The sequence below is a fragment of the Chelonoidis abingdonii genome, chromosome 2 (assembly GCF_003597395.2).
Source record: "Chelonoidis abingdonii isolate Lonesome George chromosome 2, CheloAbing_2.0, whole genome shotgun sequence".
In the NCBI taxonomy this organism is placed as follows: Eukaryota; Metazoa; Chordata; order Testudines; family Testudinidae; genus Chelonoidis; species Chelonoidis abingdonii.
This window is the reverse complement of record NC_133770.1, coordinates 7,526,315-7,548,933: the sequence shown is the minus strand read 5'-3', so window position 1 is coordinate 7,548,933 and position 22,619 is coordinate 7,526,315. Positions and strand designations below refer to the sequence as shown.

The 22,619-nt window shown below is 47.7% G+C and overlaps 1 protein-coding gene across 4 annotated transcripts in view; it reads right to left on the bottom strand.

Annotated features, from left to right (window-relative positions):
• Positions 1-22,619, bottom strand: part of ALS2CL (ALS2 C-terminal like) — a 66,659-nt gene that overhangs the window by 42,367 nt on the left and 1,673 nt on the right. For 2 of the 4 annotated variants that reach the window (XM_032778907.2, XM_075062158.1), the window contains exon 1: positions 12,368-12,442. The exons of the other annotated variants lie outside the window; for them this stretch is intronic. The gene's annotated coding sequence lies outside the window, so the exon portion shown is untranslated. Of the gene's footprint in view, positions 1-12,367; positions 12,443-22,619 lie in introns of those variants that run through there. 4 annotated transcript variants of the gene reach the window in all.

Sequence of the window (22,619 nt, the reverse complement as noted above, 5' to 3'; positions counted from 1 at the left end):
CACCAGTCCGGGGGATCTGCATTTTAATTTAGTTTTAAACGAATCTTCTTAAACATTTTAAAAATCTTATTTACTTTACATACAACAGTTTAGTTATATATTATGGACTTACAGAAAGAGACCTTCTAAAAATCTTAAAATGTATGACTGGCACGTGAAACCTTAAATTAGAGTGAATAAATGAAGACTTGGCACACCACTTCTGAAAGGTTGCCAACCCCTGATCTAGGGAAAATTTTCAAAAGCACCTAAATGGGTTCTGTTCCCAGCTAAATGCAACTGAAAAAAAAATCTCACTAGGCATCCACCATTATCTTTAGATGCCTTTGAAAATCTAGTCTTAACTGACTTGGCCAAGCTCACAAGAAATCTTTGGCAGAGTAGGGCTTTGAACCCAGCGCTCCAAAATCCCAAGCTTGCAACCTGATCACTGAATCATAAGCACTTAAACATGTTCCCTAGCTGTAGGAAGAAGGGTTTTCCTTAATCAGGCTTAGCATGCAAGCTAGCTGGTGCATGACAGCTTATTTTGCCTTCTAATTTGGTATGGCTGAAGCAAGCAGTCAGAGATCTATTACATCCACAGAGAACAAAGTTAGATCAGGCTGAAATCTGACATTTTGAAATTGATAGAAATGTTAGGGTTTTTGTTTTTTTGGTTTTTTTGGGGAGGGGGGAGGGGGGGGAGTGTTTCGCTGAAACGTCACCCTTTCACCAGCTTTGCTCTTCACAAAATTCCCACCCTGGGCTCCTTCCCACATTCCTAATCACCTACTCACTCCTGATGCAGGCAGCGTGCATTAGGAATGCTTTCTTCTGAACCATCAGAGTCAGGCCACTAGAGACAGGATGAAGGACTTCTCTAATCCAGTTCTCTCTCAACCCCTACGCCACACACTGCCTTGCTAAAAGCTTTTGTGATTGGTTTTTGCTTTCACTGGAAGGCTGCCTACTAGCTCCAGTACTCAAAATTACAGTCATCGGTCAACGTCACTTATTACGTAATCAAGCACTCAGACTTTTAAAATAGCGTTTGATACAACATCCATGACATATAAGCTTGCTATATCACATGATCTAATGAGGCATAGTGGAGTAAGGGCAGAATTTTCTCCTTGATTTCCCTGCTCTGTTGACTCAAGCTCTTTACCCAGACAGTTCTTTGAATAGATAGCGTGTCTATACACCCAGAATCTGATAGCACTAAGGAGAGGTAAAAATCTGTCACCTATTGAACAAGGTTGATGCTGATTCAGGGCTGCAGGCTTTAAATAACCCACATGAGGCAAGGGCAAGCACAGGTCACTGTGTGCGCTCATGTGAGGAACTGAATGAAAAAACTGCAGCAGTGCAATAGAGTGTGAGGACTGAACTTTACCAGTAGTCACAGGGCCCCCCGGAGAGCAGTTTCACAAGACTCAGTTGTTTTCTCCATGTAAAACAACATAGGTACAATCTGCCCACTCTGGAAAAGTCTGCTCCCACTCTTCATACTGCGCCTATGCACACACCAATCTTTGGCACCCCTGGATCAAGACACTTTGAAAAGCAAAGCTGCCAAGTTCTGTGTAGATCTGACATTATGTACAAGTTAACTTCTTAGTTTGCATTAACCATAATCTCTAGCTTTAAAAGCTGTGTGGATTTAGCACTGGCAGAGGAGTCAAACAGGCTGCCTTCGGAAATGAAGCCCTCTGCTAATCTACAGGACAGCAATAGGACAAGCTTCCAACACACTGCCCTGCCAGCATGCGTCACATCCAGTTTCAGAACAGGGGGGGCTTGGAAAATGTCTTCTAGGTAAGTGTTTCTCAATGATTCATCCATGGGCTGCTGCTACTCCCTGAAACAGTTCAGGAAGGTGGCGAGCCAGTCTCTGGTATCAAAAAGGTCGAGAAACACTGCTCTAGGTAACGGAGTAATTGTCTCCATGGCCCCACCAAGATCTAAGCTCCACCAGGTAGCCCGGTGATAAGTGACATGTGAAAGCCAGATCCAAGATTTTCCCACTCCAAACTCATCGCACACAAACCAAACTTCCATTAGAAGGGAGCCACCTTTAATCCCAGCTGAGTGGATGGATTATCTGTGGTAACAAGGCCTATCCAAGGCATAATAGAGCTGCCAAATAAGCACCCCACAAAATGCACGGACCTAGGCACGTCTTTAAGAAATGAGAAAGTATAATATCCATTGGAGGATAGGAATGAACACACACCACAGGTTAGTTGACTTGTCCAGTGTAAGAGCTGGGAATTTGGCTTGGTAAACCAGCCAATTGTCCGGTAAAATAAAATTCAGTGTCACCACAATCAAATACTGTCAAATATTAAAGCAAGAATGGTGTGACAAAGATGGCAGCCTCCCTTTTCCATGGCTTCATGGTGCCATTCTTTCATTTTCTAAAATGTTGTTTCATATTTTTCCTCAGTGAACTCAGTTAAGGAATTTATGTGTAACAACAAAATAAAAAACCCAAGTATCTAAGGCTAAGCCTATTGGAGGCCAGTCTTCTTTTTTGTTACTCTTCTAATAAGTTAGTGCTTTAAAATATTTGACCACTTATTTTTGGACTGGTCAAAGGCTCAACCCAAGTGGGAGTAGAACCCAATTCTAACTTGCAGTCCTATGCCCTACACTCACTTATTTCATCAGAATGACCATTGATGGAAAAGTCCCTTAGATGTTAGGCATGACTCAATGCCTCCTACAGAAGAGTGGGTTAGATCATGGCCAGTTTACGAAATACATTGCAAATGAGACGGTAATGGAACCTTTAACATGACTATTAATTTCCAGCAGGAGATACTGGGTTAGAGCCTAGGTTTTTCTTTCACTCAGCTCAGTAACCCACTGACTCTGCAGTGAGGATGCAGGCTAAGTCACTTAAGTGCTGACAGTCCCTCAGTGCCTTCCCACAATTCCCCTGGGGGCCTAAATGGACCAACAAGTTCTCCCACAATTCCCTGGGAAAGAAAGAATACGAGAGTCGTTCAGCTTGCTGCAGGACTAAAGATGTGCCCCCAGAAGTCCTAGCAACACACAAGGGAGCACAGCACCATATCCAAGCTAACTCTGCAGCGAAGATACCCCTAATAAGGGTATTGGAAAGCACATGCCTAAGATCTCTGAACTTAGGAATGCCTTCCCCCCATGCTGCCTTTGCTTTTTAGACTCTACAGTTTCCAAGGCAGGAACTGAGCCCTTCTGTGTTTGGGATGTCCCTAGAGCACCATTCAGGCACTACTGCAACCTAACCTAGAGGTTATTTTTTCTTAGTCAATGATCAGTTTCCCACTGGGCAAGACACTGTACAGACACAAAAGAGGATGCTCCCTATCCCAAACAGGGCACAACATACTTGACATGGTTTTGTTCATGCCTTAGTTTTTCCCAGTTGCTTTTATTACAGCACCTGCATATCTATATGTAAAGTTGTATGAACAAGTTGCCTCAGAGCAAAGGGTTGGGTTACAGACTGATTCCTCTTCTAGATACTTTTGGTGCTTTTCATCCCAACAATTTACCATGGGGCTCCATCATTTCATCTCTGGCACGCTTCTCTCCAGAGGCGGCTGCAAACATGCCATCAAATGTCAAGGGAGATAAAGTTTTCATAAGAACATTGGGGCTGACCTTAATTTTCAGGTCCATGAAATCTTTAGCATCCATGCAGGAAAGACAGGAGCCCCTCCATCTCTGTACAACACAATCGGGAGTTGCTGAGTGCTGCAAAAAGCAGCAAGAAATATCCCTGGTGAATGTAGGCAAGTCCTGCTTTTTATTATTCGTAATACTATTGGGAGAATGGGTGGGGCAGGGATGCTAAGAAAACAGTTCCTTATTTTTTTAAACACCATGTTGGCAACCCTCCAAAACGTTCTCAAACACAGTGGTGCACTTTGGAAAACCAAGCTGGTTTTGCACTTGTGGTGCTGTGGAATCAAGGCATTTTGAGGCCAATATTCAGGCTGCTCAGGCTCGTACAACATTTCTAGTGGAGCTGAACGCCACAATGCAGTATCTTGGGTAACATAGCGATGGGTGACATCAAAATCTCAAGATCAGCATTTCAGAAAAGTCTGGTTATTAAGGGACTTAAAGCAGCCCTACAAGTACCACGAGTGATTGGATGGATACACGTTTGAACCATAAGAACAGCCACACTGGGTCAGACCAAAAGGTCCATCAGCCCAATATCCTGTCTGCCAACAGTGGCCAATGCCAGGTTTCCCAGAGGGAATGAACAGAACAGGGAATCATCAAGTGATCCATCCCCTATCGCCCACTCCCAGCTTCTAGCAAACAGTGACTAGGGACACCATTCTTGCCTATCTTGGCTAATCGCCATTGCTGGACCTATCCTCCATGAACTTATCTAATTCTTTTTTGAACTCTGTTATAGTCTTGGCCTTCACAACATCCTCTGACAAAGAGTTCCATAAACTGTCTGTGCATTGTATGCAAAAAATACTTCCTTTTTTTGTTTTAAATCTGCTGCCTATTAATTTAATTTGGTGACCCCCTAGTTCTTCTGTTATAATGAGTAAACAACACTTCCTTATCTACTTTCTCCACACCAGTCATGATTTTATAGACCTCTATTATATTCCCCCCCTCCCATTAGTTTTCAGCTTGCAAAAGAGACAAGTCCCAATCTTATTAATCTCTTCTCATATGGAAGCCATTCCATACCCCTCATAATTTTTGTTGCCCTTTTCTGAACCTTTTCCAATTCCAATATCTCTTTTTTGAGATGGGGTGACCACAGCTGCACCATAACGGAACTTTCTAGTAATGAGTTCTGAGATGGTCTTTTCTAGTCACCACATGTTCTGAGTTTTCCACATATGTATTTAAGACTGGTCCAGAAAGCCAATTCCAGGAGTCTTGGGAAAGGCTCCGATTTGGTCTATTGTTCTTTCTTCCTTAAACATTAAGCCACGTTTCTAGTCCATGCAACTGTGATAAGCCACATCCCAGCATTGTAATATGCTGCAGTGTCTGCATTCAGACTAGAATCCCAACAGAGATGTTTCATCTCATGAGGAAAAAATAGGCCCAAGCCTTATTTTGGCCAACAGACACTCTGAAGCAAGCTCTTCACACCAGACTTTCACACAGCATATTCGGTTAGTGTCGGGGTGGATTTGATTTAAATCACTAGTCAGGAAGACTCGATTTAATCATGACTTTCTACATAAAAATGCATTCTTGTTGGTTGTTATAATCTTAATATATGTTCTTTACAACTCAGAGATAGACATAGGTTTCATTTTTAGAAGGTATACATGATACATTTTTAAACAAGGATTTATTTTGAAAACTTTTCAGATTATTTATCAGAAAATGAATTATTATTTGGTTATTTAATTTACCAAATGTAATTGAACCAGATATTTATGAAGTCATTGAGCGATGAACTATCTCCAGTTCAACAGGTTAATCATTAATATTTGGAGGATTTTCTTGCCATGCTGTCATTAAGTGGTCTGGATTTTTTCTTCAACAGCAAACATAATATTTGAACAAAACAAGCAAGTGTCCCTCGCTTCTCACATACATTTCCAGATTTTTTTCTCCTTGCTCAGATCTATCCTGCCCCCAGCAATCTTCAATTCATTGAACTTTTTGAAACTTTGCACTTTAAGAGAGGTAAGGGATTGACTCTGCGTACACAAGTTTGCAGAGGGACAATAGGGTTGAGGTCTGTTATTTTTCACCTCTATATATTAGTTTATTTAAAAACATTTTTTCTGTTAACTAGCATGTTATCACTGGAGACACAAATCCACAGTTTGAGAACTGCAAAACTAAGCATCTCTGACGGGATCTTCTAGACTGAGCACTGAGTCCCACTGAGTAGATAGAAAGATTAACCTAAATAATCGATACAGAAGCCTGTGGAACCCCATAAATTGAGTCCCTAATCCATGAACTATTGGAACTCATTTACAAAACTTTTCCTAAAATATTACATGAATATATTGTCTCATACTACAGAATTACAATTTATCATCCCTATTCCATGATGAGATATATGAGCTATAATGTATCTATCTTTAGATATGCTTTTTGAGGAAAAAGCATTTTATAAAAAAACCCAATATAAATAACAAAAATCAGATTTTTATCCAGCCTGCTTAGTGTACAATGGATTTAACGCCAGGGAAGCGGATGGGAACACAGTAAAGGTGAACACTGAAAATAAAAAGAGAGAAAATGAAAGAAAATCCAAGGCAGTCCTGGTTGGCAAGAAGGGAACAGGCAAAGGATTTTGCTTTGTCATCTATTTGAATCAGTTTTTACTGTAGTTATAAAAGGAGTCTCCAATAGGAGTGTAACTTTAGTGCTCTTGTGGCTAAAATGAGTCTGCTCTGCAGGCAGCTTTGGCCCAGAGAAGGCACGGGCAGGAATGCAGCAGGAGAAATCCCTTCCACCCCAGGGGCATCGTTCCAAACCCCCCAGAGTGAACACACCCACCCACTGGAAAAGTACAATGGATGTAACAAAGGGAGATATTTCTTTACAGAGGTATGAGAGGAGAAAAAACAACAAGGGGAAATATAGGGGGGGCAGTAAAACAGGGCTGCATCCAAATCAAGGCCCCAGGGGCCCAGTGGGAACACAGTCTGGAAGAGCAGACACCGAGCAACGTATCTCCACAGAGTTCAGGAGTCCTGAACACAGTTCCAGTCCAGTGCTGAGTCTTGGGTACTCCTGGTCGTCTTTGGTCCCAGTGAACTCTCCCCAGCAAACCCCTGGGGTGCCCTCTTCTGCCACTCTCTGCAAAGCCACACAGAGCGACCACTTCCCACTTAACTAGCCACAGCCTCCGTCCTTGTTCCCAGTGCAGTCACAAGCCCCAGCACTCACAGCCCCACGCAGTTCTGGGCAGCCGTGATACTGGGTCCAGCTACGGCCTGTCCTTCTCGGGCGATTCCTCCCTGGCCCAGTGCTCCTCCTGGCTCCTGTCCTGGGGTGGCCCCGATCGGCTGCCCAGTCCTTCCCAGGCTTCAGGCAGGTTCTCTGCTGCTTCCTTTGCAAGGGTCTGTGGGCTGCAGCCCTTCTCTCTCTGGAGCTCCAGAGCCACCTCCTGGAGTTTACCTCCATTCTCTCACTGCTCCCCCTCTCCCCTTAGGAAAAAGTTTTAAAGGGGCCCTGCTCTCTAAACCCCAAAGGGGTTACAGGAGATTGAAAGCCCTTTGAAGGTTCCCCTCTTGGAGTTTGTTCTAACAGAGGGGGAGGTTGTAGGGACAGAAAGGCCTACAAAAAACATGACAGCAGCGAAGCTGAGACCACTATCTACTCTGCTGATCAGCATGGTCTCACTGTTTCCTTGTGCTCCCCCATTTGTCCGTATCCATGCTTTGTCTCTTGTCTTAAATTATAAACTCTTTGGGACAGGGACTGTCTTTTTGATCTGTGTTTGTACAGCAACTAACACAGTGGGGTCCTGCTCCATGACTAAGGCTGCCAGGGCTTTACGTTAATATAAAAGTGCGACAGTAAAAGTGCTGAAGTCATGTGACCTCAGAAGGATCAGGTAAGTACTATTATGGACCTAGTAATAGTTAAGGAGAATTAAAGGTCAGGTTGGCAACACTTTTCATGATCTTGACCTATCAAGTTTGGTAAATCTAGGAGAGAAATGCTACGAAGGTTAGCATTGCCTAGAGCTAGTCCCAAGAGTGGGCAGTATTTTCTGGTTTCAGAGTAGCAGCCGTGTTAGTCTGTATCTGCAAAAAGAACAGGAGCACTCATGGCACCTTAGAGACTAACAAATTTATTTGAGCATAAGCTTTCGTGGGCTAAAACTCACTTCATCGGATGCATAGAAAGACAGACACAGAAAGAAGGTATTTATACATACAAAGAACATTTTCTGCAGTGTCAAAAGCACTTTCTTTTTAAGTGTGATGCATCAAACCCCAGAGAGATGTTCGGTTTTCAGATTTGTCCTCCCCAACACCACCAGAAATGGGGGAGAGGAGGGAAGCCACAAAGGCCACATGTTTATTTTGATCTGACCAAAAGAAAAAAAAAAGTGTTGAAAAACCCAAATGTTTTCTGCAGGAGCATTTGTATTATTTGAACAGGCTTCCTTCAAAAAATAACTCTAGGGGACAAAATTATGATAACTGAGCTACTTCTATCCCCTTCAATGCATGAGTGAAATCCTGGGCCCACTGACAAAAACTCCAATGGTCTTAAAAGGGGCAGAATCCTGGGCCCTAGGAGTCTAATGAGGAAGTTATAGATCTCGGGGATAGGGGGAAGAGGGTCAAGAGCAGTAAATCAGCAGGACTATATGGCGCTTAGTCAGATGTGTCACTGGTGTTGAAACCAAAGCAGAGTATGTGGGGGAAGCACAACCAGTCCGAGTTGGCAGCTTCTCTCTCGCTTTGCATGGAGCTAAGCAGGCAACAACGGAATCTGAAATGTCTAGTTATGGAGTTACTGGGTGAAATCCTCTCAGGCTGATCGTTCCCCTCTATTTGGCATTGGTGAGGCGTATCTGTAGTACCATGTCCAGTTTTGGGCCTCACACTACAAGAAGGATGTGGAAAACCTGGAAAGAGTCCAGCGGAGGGCAACAAAAATGATTAGGGGTCTGGAGCACATGACTTATGAGGAGAGGCTGAGGGAACTGGGATTTTTTAGTCTGCAGAAGAGAAGAATGAGGTGGGATTTGACAGCTGCTTTCAACTATCTGAAAGGGGGTTCCAAAGAGGATGGATCTAGACTGTTCTCAGTGGTACCTGATGACAGAACAAGGAGCAATGGTCTCAAGTTGCAGTAGGGGAGGTTTAGGTTGGATATTAGGAAAAAACTTTCACTAGGAGGGTGGTGAAGCACTGGAATGTGTTACCTAGAGAGGTGAATCTCCTTCCTTAGAGGTTTTTAAGATGAGGCTTGACAAAGCCCTGGCTGGGATGATTTAGTTGGGGGTTGGTCCTGCTCTGAGCAGGGGGTTGGACTAGATGACCTCCTAAGGTCCCTTCCAACTCTGATATTCTATGAACCCCAGTACACAACTTCTACGGGTTCACTGCATGGACCACGGACCTCTGACACTCCCCAGGAGCTGAGAAATAGTAGGCAGGTCAGAGGAGCAGAAGGAGATCATAGCAACTGCCATGATTGCTCACGGACTACAGCTAGGGTTGTCAACCTTGTATTTCAAAAATAATGGACTTTTTTCTGAACACCCTTATGGGGGAGGAGTACCCTGTACTCAAAGGTGCCAGGGGTGGGGTACCCAGTGCCACAGGGGGTGGGGAGTACTAGCCATGTGGAAATTGAGGAAACCTTCCACTCCACACAGCAGTCAGGCAGTCTTGGCTGCTGGGACCCAGTTCCCTGCCCATCTGGCTCCTCACCTGCACAGGGGAAGTGAACAGGGCAGCACTACAGGGCCCAGGGTTGGGAGAGGAGTGGAAAGATGCACCCGAGAGTACTGACTCGCTGCTGGACAGGTCCCCCTCCTGACTATAGCTCTTGAGCATGGCCCAGTCTGCTTTCCCTGCACCAGCTCTGTCTGGCAGGGTAAGTGGATGGGGTTGCGTGCCCTGGAGCTGCGCTGAAGGGCCAGGCTCAGGAAGGGACTATCTGGCAGGGGGCTCAGTACTCCTGGGGTGCTGTCTTCTGTTCCCGACTCGCAGAGTGCCCACCAACATCCCCAGTAGAGGAGCATAACTGCTAGTTGGTGGCTGCTGCGACAGGCAGGGCACATGGCGGGCAGGGCAGGGAGCCTGGTCCTGGCAGCTGAGACCACCAGCACAGAGCCCTGTCCGTTTCCCCTGCTGGACAGGGCCAGGTCCCGACTCCAACCTTTCAACATGGCCCCATCAGGTCTCTGTGCCCCATGCAATAAACTTACCACACACACCCAGGGGTGGGGGTGCCCCATAGTTTGAGAACCGCTGCCCTATAGATACATTGGTTCAGTAAGTCACAGGACCAATTCTGCATTGTACAATTAGACAGTGCAGTAAACTTTATATCCTTGGACGCTGCGTAATAACAAGACTGACTTTATGTCAGGATAATAGTTTTAATATGTTGAAATGCAGGATAAAAGGCATCCCGTGAGGATTTAGTACAGAACAAGCAATTTTCTATTTAAATAAGTGACATCCCTTGTAATACAGGACTGTTCACAACCCTAGAGCCTGCAGCCCACCTGCCCGGATACTAGGATCAAGCCTTTGTGTTGGACAGTGGAAGGAGAGGATTCCAACCCCCTCGAGCCAGGCCCGCTCCCCACCTGGTCCCTACACAAAATTTGCCTGCGCTGCTCTTGCTGAGGGAACTAGGATCTCGGTGTAGCCTTTGAAAGCAACATCTGTTCTCAAAGGCTGGAGAGAGGCAGAGCGTCTGAGCCGGAGCCAGAGCCCGCTGAAGTTGGTGAAAGTCTTTTCATAAACAAGATGCTTTGGATCAGTCCCTGAATGACTTCTCTCCAAAGAATGAAGCCTGTGAACTGCAGATGGGCAAGAACGTCCCCTGGGTGCCCAGGAAAGCAATTCAGAGCAGTTAAGCCTATTACAACAGTGGCACTTCTCCTCTGCGCCTCACGCTGTATCTTGGCTTCTCTCCTGTCCTTAAAAGGAAGGCAGGTAAGATGAGCACCAACCTTAGGAGCAGCAAGTGCCAGTTAGGTGCCAGCAATCTGTGATGCAGTGGCCTCTGCTGCCCATCAAACCCCAGTGACCAATGGAGGGGCTGCTAAACCACCTACCCTGAACTGCCTTCTTCCCACAGCTCCATCTCATCTTTCCACCGTTAGTTCCTGCTATGGCAGGGCTGGCCAAACTGGCTCACAAGACACATGCGGCTATTTTACAGTTAAAAGTGCAACTCACGGCACCCCCACCCCCCATTCTTCACCTACCAAGCTACAGGGAGAGTGGGGGAGCTCGGGACCTCTGCCTTGCAGTGGGGTGGTGAGCTAGGGGCTTCTTCCCAGCAGGGTACAGCTGCCAGGGCTTGGGACTTCAGCAGAAGTGGGGCTGAAGCCATGACCCACAAGACTGCCATATGTAAGTTTGGCCACCCCTATGCTATAGCTCCAGAGCACCGAATCCATGCCACAGAACTGTGCTACTTACGATACTTATATGGCACCCATCACCATTGCATCCCCATGCTTCATAATTGTTAGTGTATTTATCCTCACCACGCCCCTGTGAGGCAGACAGGGAACGCAGACCCCAAGAATAAGAAATCTGCCCAAGGTCCTGCAGGAAGCCTGTGTCATGAACGTGAACCCAAGTCCTAGGCTAGTATCTCAACCACTGGGCCATCCACCCTCTGCAATGTGTCAGACCTCTAAACTCATCAGCATGGGAACGAGCCACTTAGTACAGCACTATCAACACCGATCCCCTTCTTGTCCAGAGAAGGATTAGACGACCCTCCATTTGGACGAGAGCTCACCAGGTGTCTATACAGCACCTAGCACAACAGGCCACTTTGGGGTTTTGAGGAGACAGAGCTACTGGACTGCAAATAAAGTCAACGCAATCTGGCAAGACAGTTTACCCACAGTTAGCATTTGGAGAGGCTTTAAGATACCAAAGTTCACCTGCATTCCAAAATGCTCCAGCCGAGCTTGCAATCACACCAGGCTAGTCTAAAAAAACTTTGCAGTGAACTCGTCAGGAGAATAACAGCAATTGTGCCATTTGCAGAGCACCCAGGCATGCTCTTCCACCGTGACTAATAAGCCTGGTATGTTTTTTTGCTCAGCCAGGGAGGCTCCAATCCTGAGCTGCATACAGAGTTCTGAATCTGGCTTCACCAAGCTACTTATCCCAGGTAAAATTGGTGCTTCCTGCCTCGTCCGGGTCTGTCTCATTCGATACAGGAACAAGTTCCCACACAAACAGGCTCCAATCGGTCTGCTGAGGAAAGGTGGCTCCAGCTAGATTCTCCCCCTTCCTTTTGCCAGGGTCATCTTGCGTTTCTCCTAAGAGATTTCAAGGCTCCTATTTTAATCCTGGGACACTGCTAAGGATCAATTCTCTCCCAGTGCTTCTATATCTTACATTCACCAGTAGCACCAATATCCACCCCATTCCCCCCACGCTCCTAGTTAAGATACCTTGAGCTTTCCCTCTCCTCGATAAGAAAGCAGAATGCCAATAAACACTGCCTGTGGCAGACACTCCCAGAAAATGCACTGAATTCTACCACCACGGGCACAGTTGAAGGGCTCTCCACCTTCAAAAAGTTTTCAGCTGCATTTTACCTTATCTATTCAATCCGGGAGAGTAGCCTTAAACACTCCCTCATGCAATCTGGCCATTTAAGGTCAAGCGTAGCCAGCTTCAACTACACACTGGTGGCGAAAATAACTTACTTTACATAAGATGAACAATCATGTTTTCCTTGGGCTGCTGCGGCTTCAGTTCCTCTGGGCTTCTGAGCGCTGAACTACCAGTCTCTCTGATCACCACACCCACAGCTCCCTTCCTCCCTCCCACAGCAAGTTGCCTACTTGGCTGAAACACAGATCCAGGCCTGTACACTGGGTGAGAGACACAGGGCCCAGAGACAGAATTACCAAACCCTCCAAGGGAAGCTAGGCATTGGCTGCTCATTACCTTTGTTCTCCAGTTGCTTAGAAACAAAACCCCCTGTCGCTTCAATCCAGTGGGTCAATTACTGTTATATGCATGTTAGAAGCATGTAAAATAGATGTAGGATTTAAAGGGAAAGTCATGGAATGAATTCCTCTCCACTAGGTTACATCCTCAGAATCACCACATCCAGTATGTCCCCAGCAAGGTATTGCTCCCTCCTCCTGTGTATTTCGGTGCTTTCCATGAGCCTCCGCCGGCTGGGTTCCTTGCATCATTTACCTTGCGCCGCAATTGTCACACTTGCCTGGCTTATGCTGTTAAGAACTGCATGAGAGTCAGATCAAAGCACTGGGAAACAGGAGAGCCATTGCTATTCAAAACACACGGTGCACATAGCATGTTTAGTGTGGCTACAGACTACATGATACAGTGTGTTCCTCTCTGCAGCACAGAAGCCACTACATTTTCATGCGGTCACGGGCAAGCGAACATTTTTGAACCACACCTCCTCACCCCACCAGCCTCCAGCTGCCCTTCAACCTACCAGAGCCCTCTGCCCAAAAGCCCTTCAGCTTTTCTAATCAATCCATCCATAATTAACAAATCCCTGCAATCCTGCAGCAAGCCTACCCCATGAGTGCTGCTAAACAAAGCCCCGCACTGTCCCAGCCTGTTTCGGGGAGCGCCGGAGAGCAGGAACAAAGCCCCATTCTCTGATTCCCTAGACACACCGACGCTACAATTCACTGGCTTTCCTCCCCAGCTGGACAATTTCGAGGAGCTTTACACGCCGCAGGAACTTACTAGCGCAGGAGGTTCAGGGCTCCTCAGGCCATCGCTCAGAGGATGCTCACTGCACAAAGGAGAGTGGAGGGGTGTCCAGGCTGGGGGAGCCTTTGTTGAGAGTGATTTATTACACTGACTTTCTCCCTGCACCCCTGGAATTCCATGGCCCTTTTCAGCATGGCACCTGCGCCATAATTTACTGGCCACTTCAGCAAGGGTGACTTGCCCAGCTCGGCTGTGCAGCAAGCCAGTCCCAAACAAGGCATGCAGGTAAATACACAGCAGGGAACAATCCTATACAACAAGACAGGTCCCTTTTCTTTTCCAGACTCTTAGGTCCTTAATGTCACCCTCAGATTCGATCCATAAGCTTATGGCAGGATGAAGGGGCTTGTGGTTCAATGTAGGGCTCCAAACCAAGAAATCTAGGTCTTATTCTTGGTTCTGCCATGTTTCCTGTTAAGTGACTTGACCAAGGTTACATCTGTTGCTCAGTTTTCCCTCTCTTTAAAATGGGGAGAATACTCCTAACTAAAAGGCAGATGAAGAGATTTTGCTGCAAGGTGCAATGGGCCGGCAGGGTATCATAAGCAGCATGGCTCTTCTTAAAGGGAAAGAAGTTTCCTGTTTTCACCCGCTCAGGAAGTCCAAGGCTGGAGCATAGGGAGCTACATTTGCCTTGGACCAACTCCTAGGAGCTGCTTTTGAAACATTCAACCGACGTTTTTGGTCCGCGGCTTGGAGAGAAGTCACTTTCCCTGGTGGTACACCACAGAGCAGAAGTCATCTTTCTGGTACACAGCACACAGGGTTGCTTTATTTACAGGGCTGTTGTGTTCCATGCTCCATGTATAATCACATTTCTCTCAGGTATGGCTGGGCGGGGATCTGAACCCAACAGAAACCAATCTAAACTTCCAAGTGCAGAGCCAGATGGTACTTTTAATCAGAGAATCTCAAAGCTCATAGCATTAGCATGCCCCACCACTAGGGGGGCTGCCAACTGTCTAATGGCACAAACCCAAACATCCTTGCCCTGCCCCCTTCCTCAAGGCCCCACCCCTTCTTTGAGGTCCTGTCCTCGCTCACTCCAGCTCCACTCCCTCTGTCACTTGCTCTTCCCCATCCTCACTCACTCACAGGAGGGAGTGCGGGCTCTGGGCTGGGACAAGGGGTTGGGGTGTGGTGGCGCTTACCTAGGGAGGCTTGCAAAAGTACCTGCACATCCCTCTGGCAGTGGCTCTCAGGTGGGGGGGAGGGAGCTCCACCCCATGCCCCTGCCTGCAGGCACTGCCCCCGCAGGTCCCAGTTGGCCGCAGTTCCCAGCCAATGGGAGCTGTGGAGTTGGCGCTTGGGGCAGGGACAGTGCACAGATACCCCCGACCCTCCTTCTCTCAGGGGCTACAGGGATAGTGCCATTGCTGGCTGCTTCCAGGTGTGGAGTGGAGCGAGGGCAGGCAGGGGCCTGCCTTAGCCCCGCTTGCCACCGGACAGTTGGCGCCCGGTTTGGCTGCAGTAGAGTCTGGGAGATAGGGCCTGATTCTGGGAGACTCCCAGGGAAACCAGGAGGGTTGGCAACCCTACCCACCACATCCCCTAGGCCCCAGGGGAATCATTCTCCACTACTTTACAAGCAGATGTTAAGGACACCCATTCTCTTCAGAGCTCAATGAACTTTGGACTCATCCAGTGCACTAAGTGCCTCAATAAACACACGGGTGCAGCCAAAATACCTGCAGGTGCACACTTCCAAAACAATCAGGCTATAGCCAATATTAGTTCTCCTTTTCGAATGGAACCGGCAAAAACACCTTAAAAAGAAGAGCCTGGAAGCTTAAATTCATAACTCCGCTAAACACTAAAAATCATGGACTGAATAGAGATACTGATTTATGGCTTATTACAAACAAACAATCTAAAAGCCACTAACAGCCCCTCCCTGCCAAGCTGCCTTCCCCCTCCCCCCTATCACTGGCAAGGGTGTTAATAGGCCACTTCCTCTTGAATGGTCCTGTGAAATGTGTTAACCACTTATGCTAAAGAATCTGTTCCACCTTGTATTGAGCTGTGATGCTATAGGTAGGTTTACACTGCAGTTAGGCACCTGCCGCTGACTCAGGCTAAGGGGCTGTTTAATTTCAGCATAGACCAGACCTGCACAACTCGTAAAGCGGTGAGGGCCATATTACTCCGAAGAAAACAGCTGAGGGCTGAACCCCCCCACCAGCACCGCCCAGCCCCCCAAAACACAACCCCCCCAGCACTGCCCGCCCTGCAAAAAAAAAACCCTCCACACACACACACACACACACACACACACACGCTGCCGAGCCCCGTCCCCCACCCCCCCAAGCACCTCCCGCCCCGCGGAAACAAACCCTCCTTCCCCAGCGCCGCCCTGCCGAAACAGCAGTATTGAACCTTGGTAATATGTTATAGCGGGCCCCTAAGGTAGTACAATTAAGGTAAAAGAAATGTCTTTTTGCTAGAAGCAGAATAAGCTCTTCCCCCCACTTTGCAATCAGTTGCCCTGTTGAATGAATGAGGAAGGCAGCACCTCCAGACAGCTGCAACCCTTGGAGAGGGGATGGGAGCCAGACCAGATCAGTAGAACACGTCAGCTGTTGTCTCAGCCCTCTACCGCCAACTCACCTAATCAGCCCCCCTACCCCTGCCACCACTTCCCTCCCCCACCCCCGCCAGCCCGCTCAGCCTCCCTCCCTCACCCGCCGCTTGCCTACTCACTCTCCTGCCAGCCACACAGTGGCCTGTATGTTGTGCAGGTCTGGCATAGATAGACATTTGGGCTGGGGTTGCAGCCCAAGCTCCGGGACCCTCTCGCCTTGCAGGGTCCTAAAGCCCAGATTCCTGCCTGAGCCTGAATGTCTATACCACAGTTAAACAGCCCCCCAGCCCAAGCCAGCTGGGTGACTAATTACGAAGTGGACGTACCCTAGGAGTACATTTCCCAGCCCTGAAGAAGAGCTCTGTGTAAGCGTCTCTCTCACCAACAGAAGTTGGTCCAATAAAAAAAAAATATTGCCTCACCCACCTGGTCTCTGTAACATCTGGGACACTGGTGCCGGAACGGAGGGTCAGGGGGCCATGGCCCAGGCCCTCCCTCTTTTTGAAAAGGGATGGGCCTGGCCTGTTCATTTTTCTCCGCAACGGGACCCTGCTCCCTTCCCCACTTCTTCCCCCCTGAGGCCCCAGCCCCTCCTCAGCCAGGCCAGCAGCTGGTGGAACCCGTACAGTTGTGGGAGCCATGAGGGCCCTCCGCCTGCCTGTGGTGTGGGGGGACCTGAGAGCAGCTCCCAGCCCGTGTCCCCACCACCCAGGGCGGATGGAGGGTCTGCACCGCGGCTCCCCACAGCTGCTCGCATGGCTCTTGCCATGGCCAGGCTGCAGATCTGAGGCCCTATTGTCTAGCCAGAGCTGGGTCAGGGTAAGAACCGTGTGGGGAGCCACAGGGAGCCTGGGTCCCTCCATGTGCCCTGGGCAGTGGGCCAGGGGGGGCAGAGAGACAGGGGGCTGCTCTCGCACCCACCACCACCACCACCACGGGCAGGAGGCAGAGCCTCCAAGGCAAGAGGAGCGGTGTTGGGGAACGAGGAGGGGGGCCCCTGACCCTCCACTTTTGGAAAGGCTCTGCCACCCCGATCTGGGACCAGCACTGCTACAACACTGCATCCAAAATGAATACGTCATTCTGACGTTCCAAATGGAAGACAAACAAAACTACTTCTCAGCAACATACAGATGTCCATCATTCCTGACCAGCTCATGCAGGAAGTTGATGGCACAGCCAGAAATAGACCCCAGGCATTCGGATTTGACCTGGTCCTGTCTTTCAGCCATGAGACTGACCAGCCATTCTGTACGACTGGCCATGGCAGACAGTCACCACCATGACACAACATTAATTCCTAGTACCCTCCCATTAGTTCTCAGTGGTGCCTTTACTCCCATTGTCCCCAGGCCTGGTTTCACTTCTCTGCCACTCACTCCCCACACACTACCATGCCACAGTTACACAAGCTTTGCACCCACCCATCCTCCCATGTCTTCAGCCATTCCTGGATTTGAAGACTCCAGGAAGAAGGATTTAATGTCGTCCTCACTCCAGGCCTGTACTCTGGTATAGTGGGTAAGGTCCTGGCCTGTGTCCTATCCCTGGTTCTGCCACTAGCCTGCTGTGTCACCTTGGCAAAGTCCCTTAACTTCTCTGCCTCTGCTTCCTCTCCCACCTTTTCTAGCTAGTCTCTTCAGTGTCTCCTGCTCTATGTACATTCATTTCCTAGCAAAACGGCGCCCTGCAATCTCAGTTGCAGTCTCTAGTCATAATACAAGTAGCTACCAGGCTCCCCTCCTCGCCCAGCCAGATGGGAGTGCAGGAGAACAGGGAGATCCCTGCTAAAAAGCCGCCTAGTTCCAAATCCTTTTCTATCAAGGCCTTTGGAGCAACACATTTGCATGGAATATCTCCTGCCTATCAAAGGGCATCCCAGGGTACCCAGCCTTCAAGGCACCTTGCTGCACCTGCCTTAAGTGTGGGGAAGTGTTACCTGTACCTGCCAGGGCTCAGCTCTCTGGCTCTCCCAGCCTCCTGAAGCATAAGCACCCCCCACTCAGCCTAGCAGGCTTTGCTGTCCCTCAGGAAGGCCAGATACAGGGACTGGAGTGTGCCTGGGTCCTCCAAGCATCCCCCTGCGGTGTCCAGCCCCTTATCCACAGGGCACAGTCTCAATTATCAGGCTTGTGGTTCCCCAAGGAACAGGATACCGCAGCCTACACCTTAGCACACAGCTCCGCACGCAGTACTTTGAGCTGTTTATAGAGAAAGCAAGAGGAAGTTTATTCAACAAAGAACAGATTCATCCGATTGCAAACAAATACTCAGAACAAAGGAAAGGTTTGGAAGAGCAAACTCACAACACGGGCTAGAGCTCAAACTCAGCTAAGATGACGCATGGTTGTCTAATAAGGCTCTGCTTACCCCCAAGTCCTTCTTCATAGCGTCTTTCCCCCAGAATGACTAAGACCCTGGTTTTGTGAGGCCAAGCCCCCTGGCAGCTTGCTTCTCCCTGACAGATGGCCACTGCCCAGGTTTCCTTCTGCACCCTCAGAGGTATCAGCTGAGAGCTTTCATCTCCTCCCTTCTGCCCTCAGGCTGTTTACCTCTTCTGGCTAGTTTTCCTTCTGAAGTCTTCACAAGCTGTAAATTAGCATTTGACTTCATATGCTAATAGACTTCTATTGTAGGACACACAATACACAACGTTCGGATGAGGGTCTCCCACCTCTGGTCCAGAGAAGTCTGTCTCAAGTCATGATACCTTGAACTACAAGGCCTTTAGCATATACATTTCCTACCCACAGCTTAGGCATTCTCCACACATACATTTTGCAAAGACTATGCTGACCGGTGCGCTGAAAACCTACCTGACACTCTTTGGTGAGCTAACCCCCACCGGATCCCTGTAACCCATATGCCCCCCACCAGTTGGCATCAAGGAGGTCCTTGGGTCACAAAGGCATTTACAGCTCTAGAAACATGGGATGGCCTCTGAGCTCTGACAGCAGGTAATGGAAAATCTAATCCAACTGCCACATGTTCATGATTCTAGAAACCGACACCACAGGCCAGACCCTCCAAGGGAACTAGCCTGATTTGCATCCGCTCAGGATGTGGCTCTGTGGCCCTAAAGAGGGTTTTCGGTAATGACGGAATTATTTTCCCCTCCACCTCCAGTTGGGGCTTTAAGGAAGTTGGTTTATAGCTCAAGTTCCTCTGTTCTGTAGGAGTGTAGAAACTCATTCTTCTCTGCCCGGGGGGGGCGGGGGAAAAGAGGTGTCAGGGCAGCTGGTGACGTGCTGAGTCAGCACCAGAGGGAGTGGTTTGCAGACAATCCAGGGGCAGCGCCAACTCATCTTACAGGAACTGTTGGTTATTTTAAGTTTTAGTTCAGGGTGATTTATTGGTTTCTAGGAATAACATTCCCTTAAGACAATGCGTCACTGCTTCAGCTGAGGGCATCACTGAAGCCTGGAGCTGTACAGAACCATCCCCAGCAGCTCACACTTGGGATTAACTCAGTGCATTCACAAAGGCTCAGCCCTGCTCAGGTCACAACAATGGAGAAGCCTTGCCTCTCCTCACTACAAGTAACATATCATCCACCCTTCCCAGGGCCAGTGCTTCCACTGGGTGATCCTAGGTGGTTGCCTAGGGTGGCAGGATTTGGGTGGGGAGGGCGCCATCTTTCTGCCCTCAGTGGAAATTTGGTGGCGGGGGGTCCTTCTGTTCCGGGTCTTCGGCAGAAATTTGGTGGCGGGTCTTTCACTCACTCCAGGACCCACCACCAAAGTGCCCCAAAGACTAGGAGCAGAAGGACCACCTGCCGCCGAATGCTGAGGAAGAACGTTGCCGCCTAGGGTGGCAAAAAACATGGCGCCGCTCCTGACCCTTCCTTCCAGAATACTTCTGAAGAATGAGGGGTGTCCCCGGAGTATCTGGGGATGGGGGAGAAGAGATGTCATCCCTGTGTCAGATTATGAATCCTGCATGGTTAGCGTAATAACCCATGCCAAGAAGCTTATGTGAAATAATGCACACCGGAAAAAACAATCCCTACTATACGGACAGAATGATGGGGTCTAAATTAGCTGTTACCACTCAAGATAGATCTTGGAGTCATTGTGGATAGTTCTCTGAAAATATCGGCTTAATGTGCAGCAGCAGTCAAAAAAGTAAACAATGTTAGGAACCATTAGGAAAGGGATAGATAAGACAGTAAGTATCATATTGCCACTATATAAATCCACGGTACGCCCACATCTTGAATGCGGTGTGCAGTTCCGATCATTCCCGTCTCAAAAAGCCCATAGTAGAATTGGAAAAGATGTAGAGAAGGGCAACAAAAATTATTAGGTCACAGAACAGCTTCCCTATGCAGAGAAGCTAAAGAGACTGGTAGTGTTCAGCTTGGAAAAGAGACAACTAAGGGGGGATATGATAGAGGTCTATAAAATCATGACTGGTGTGGAGAAAATATTATTTACCCCTTCTCATAATACAAGGACCAGGGATCACTGAATTAAGTTAATAGGCAGCAGGTTTAAAACAAACATAAGGCAGTACTTCACACAACACAGGGTCAACCTGTGGAACTCATTGCCAGGGGATGTTGTGAAAGCCAAAAGTACAGTGGGTTCAAAAACTAGATAAGTTCATGAAGGATAGATCCATGAATGGCTATTAGCCAGGATAGCCAGGCACACAACCCCATACTCTGGGTGTTCCTAAGCCTCTGACTACCAGCCAGATGTTAGGACTTGATGACAGGGGAGGGATCACTTGATAGTTGCCCTGTTCTGTTCATTCCCTCTGAAGCACCTTGTACCAGCTACTGCTGAAGACAAGATACTAGGCTAGATGGACCATTCGTCTCATCCAATCTGGCTATTCTTATGCTACTGCCTCCAAGCGAATGGAGTTTGCTTTTAGATCCAGGTGTCTCAAGTTCAGTTCCCACAGAGGACCTGCTAGGTGCATTAGCAGAACCTTAGTGTACACCACAGTTCAATAATGCTGTATTTAAGATGACAAGGATGAACTCATTCAAGGAAAACTAACCCACACCTTGGACCCATCTTTTTTTCCAAATGAGCTACCTCCTAGCCTTGCTGAAATGTATCTCAGGAGGTTAGGCTAAGTCCCAGTGCTTCCCTGTGGTTTTAATCAGCCAGTGCATTCTGGTTCATCTCTCATTCAAAGCAGCCCCAGAATGATGTGGCTTTGAAGACAGCAGTTCTCAGGGGACTTGAGATCCCAAGCCAGACCTTCTCCTTCACAAATGGAATCAGACCTCAGAAATACGTGCAAAGAAAAGGGGAATTATCAAAGCCCCTAAAGTTGTTTACTTGTATTCCTGTTTTATGCAAACCTCTCTGTCCAGCCCTTGACAAAGAAGAAGTAATTCTTCCGCTCTACTCCACACTGATTAGGCCTCAGCTGGAGTATTGTGTCCAGTTCTAGGCACCACATTTCAGGAAATATGTGGACAAACTGGAGGAAGTCCAGAGAAGAGCCACAAAAAATGGTCTAGAAAACATGTCCTATGAGGGAAGACTGAAAAAATTGGGTTTGTTTAGTCTGGAGAAGAGAAGACTGAGAGGGGACATGATAACAGTTTTCAAGTTCGTAAAAGGTTGTTACAAGGAGGATGGAGAAAATTTATTCTCTTTAACCTCTGAGGACAGGACAAGAAGCAATGGTCTTAAATTGCAGCCAGGGCGGCTTAGGTTGGACATTAGGAAAAACTTCCTGACTGTCAGGTGGTTAAGCACTGGAATAAATTGCTTAGGGAGGTTGTAGAATCTCCATCTTTGGGGATTTTTAAGGGCAGGTTGGACAAACACCTGTCAAGGATGGTCTAGATAATACTTAGTCTCTCCTTGAGCGCAGGGGACTGGACTAGATGACTTCTCAAGGTCCCTTCAGTTCTATAAAGGGATGTGCTGTGAATTTCCTATCGCAACCTGAAGCCAAGCAAAGCTTAGGTGTGAACTGGTCATGAGCCAAGTATGAGGAAAAGCTCATCATAACATCAGTCAACTGGGGGATGCCTTTGCACAAGTCAAGTCATGTTCTAGGATGCTGACAGAATTTGAGGAGTTTGATCCTAATGAAGGAGCAAAATTTGGTAGTTTTCATTGGGTTCAGGAGATTATTTTTTGTTCATTCAAATGCAGCCCTCATGAGATTTAGGGTGAAACAGGAGGATAGACTCCAGTGAACTGAAACAGCAGAGTTTCGCAGGGCTGGACTTGCTACCTGGCAGAATACAATCCAGAGCATAGGTAACTCAAATCAATAACAGATCTATAGATCCCAAGGCCAGAAGGGACCATTGTGATGATCTAGTCTGACCTCCTGTAGAATGCCGGCCAGAGAACTTCCCCCAAACAGTTCCTAAAGCCCATCATTTAGAAAAACATCCAGTCTTGATTTTAAAATGGTCAGTGATGGCGAATTTACCATAACCTTTGGTAAATTGTTCCAATGGTTAATTACTTTCACTGTTAAAAGTTACACCTTATATCTATCTGAATTTGTCTAGCTTCAATTTCCAGCCACTGGATAGCCTTAAACCTTTCTCTGCTAGACAGAAGGCCTAGGTGAATACACTTACCTATCTTAAAATGCAAGTTGTTTGCTTTTGCCCAGTTTACCAAGCAATC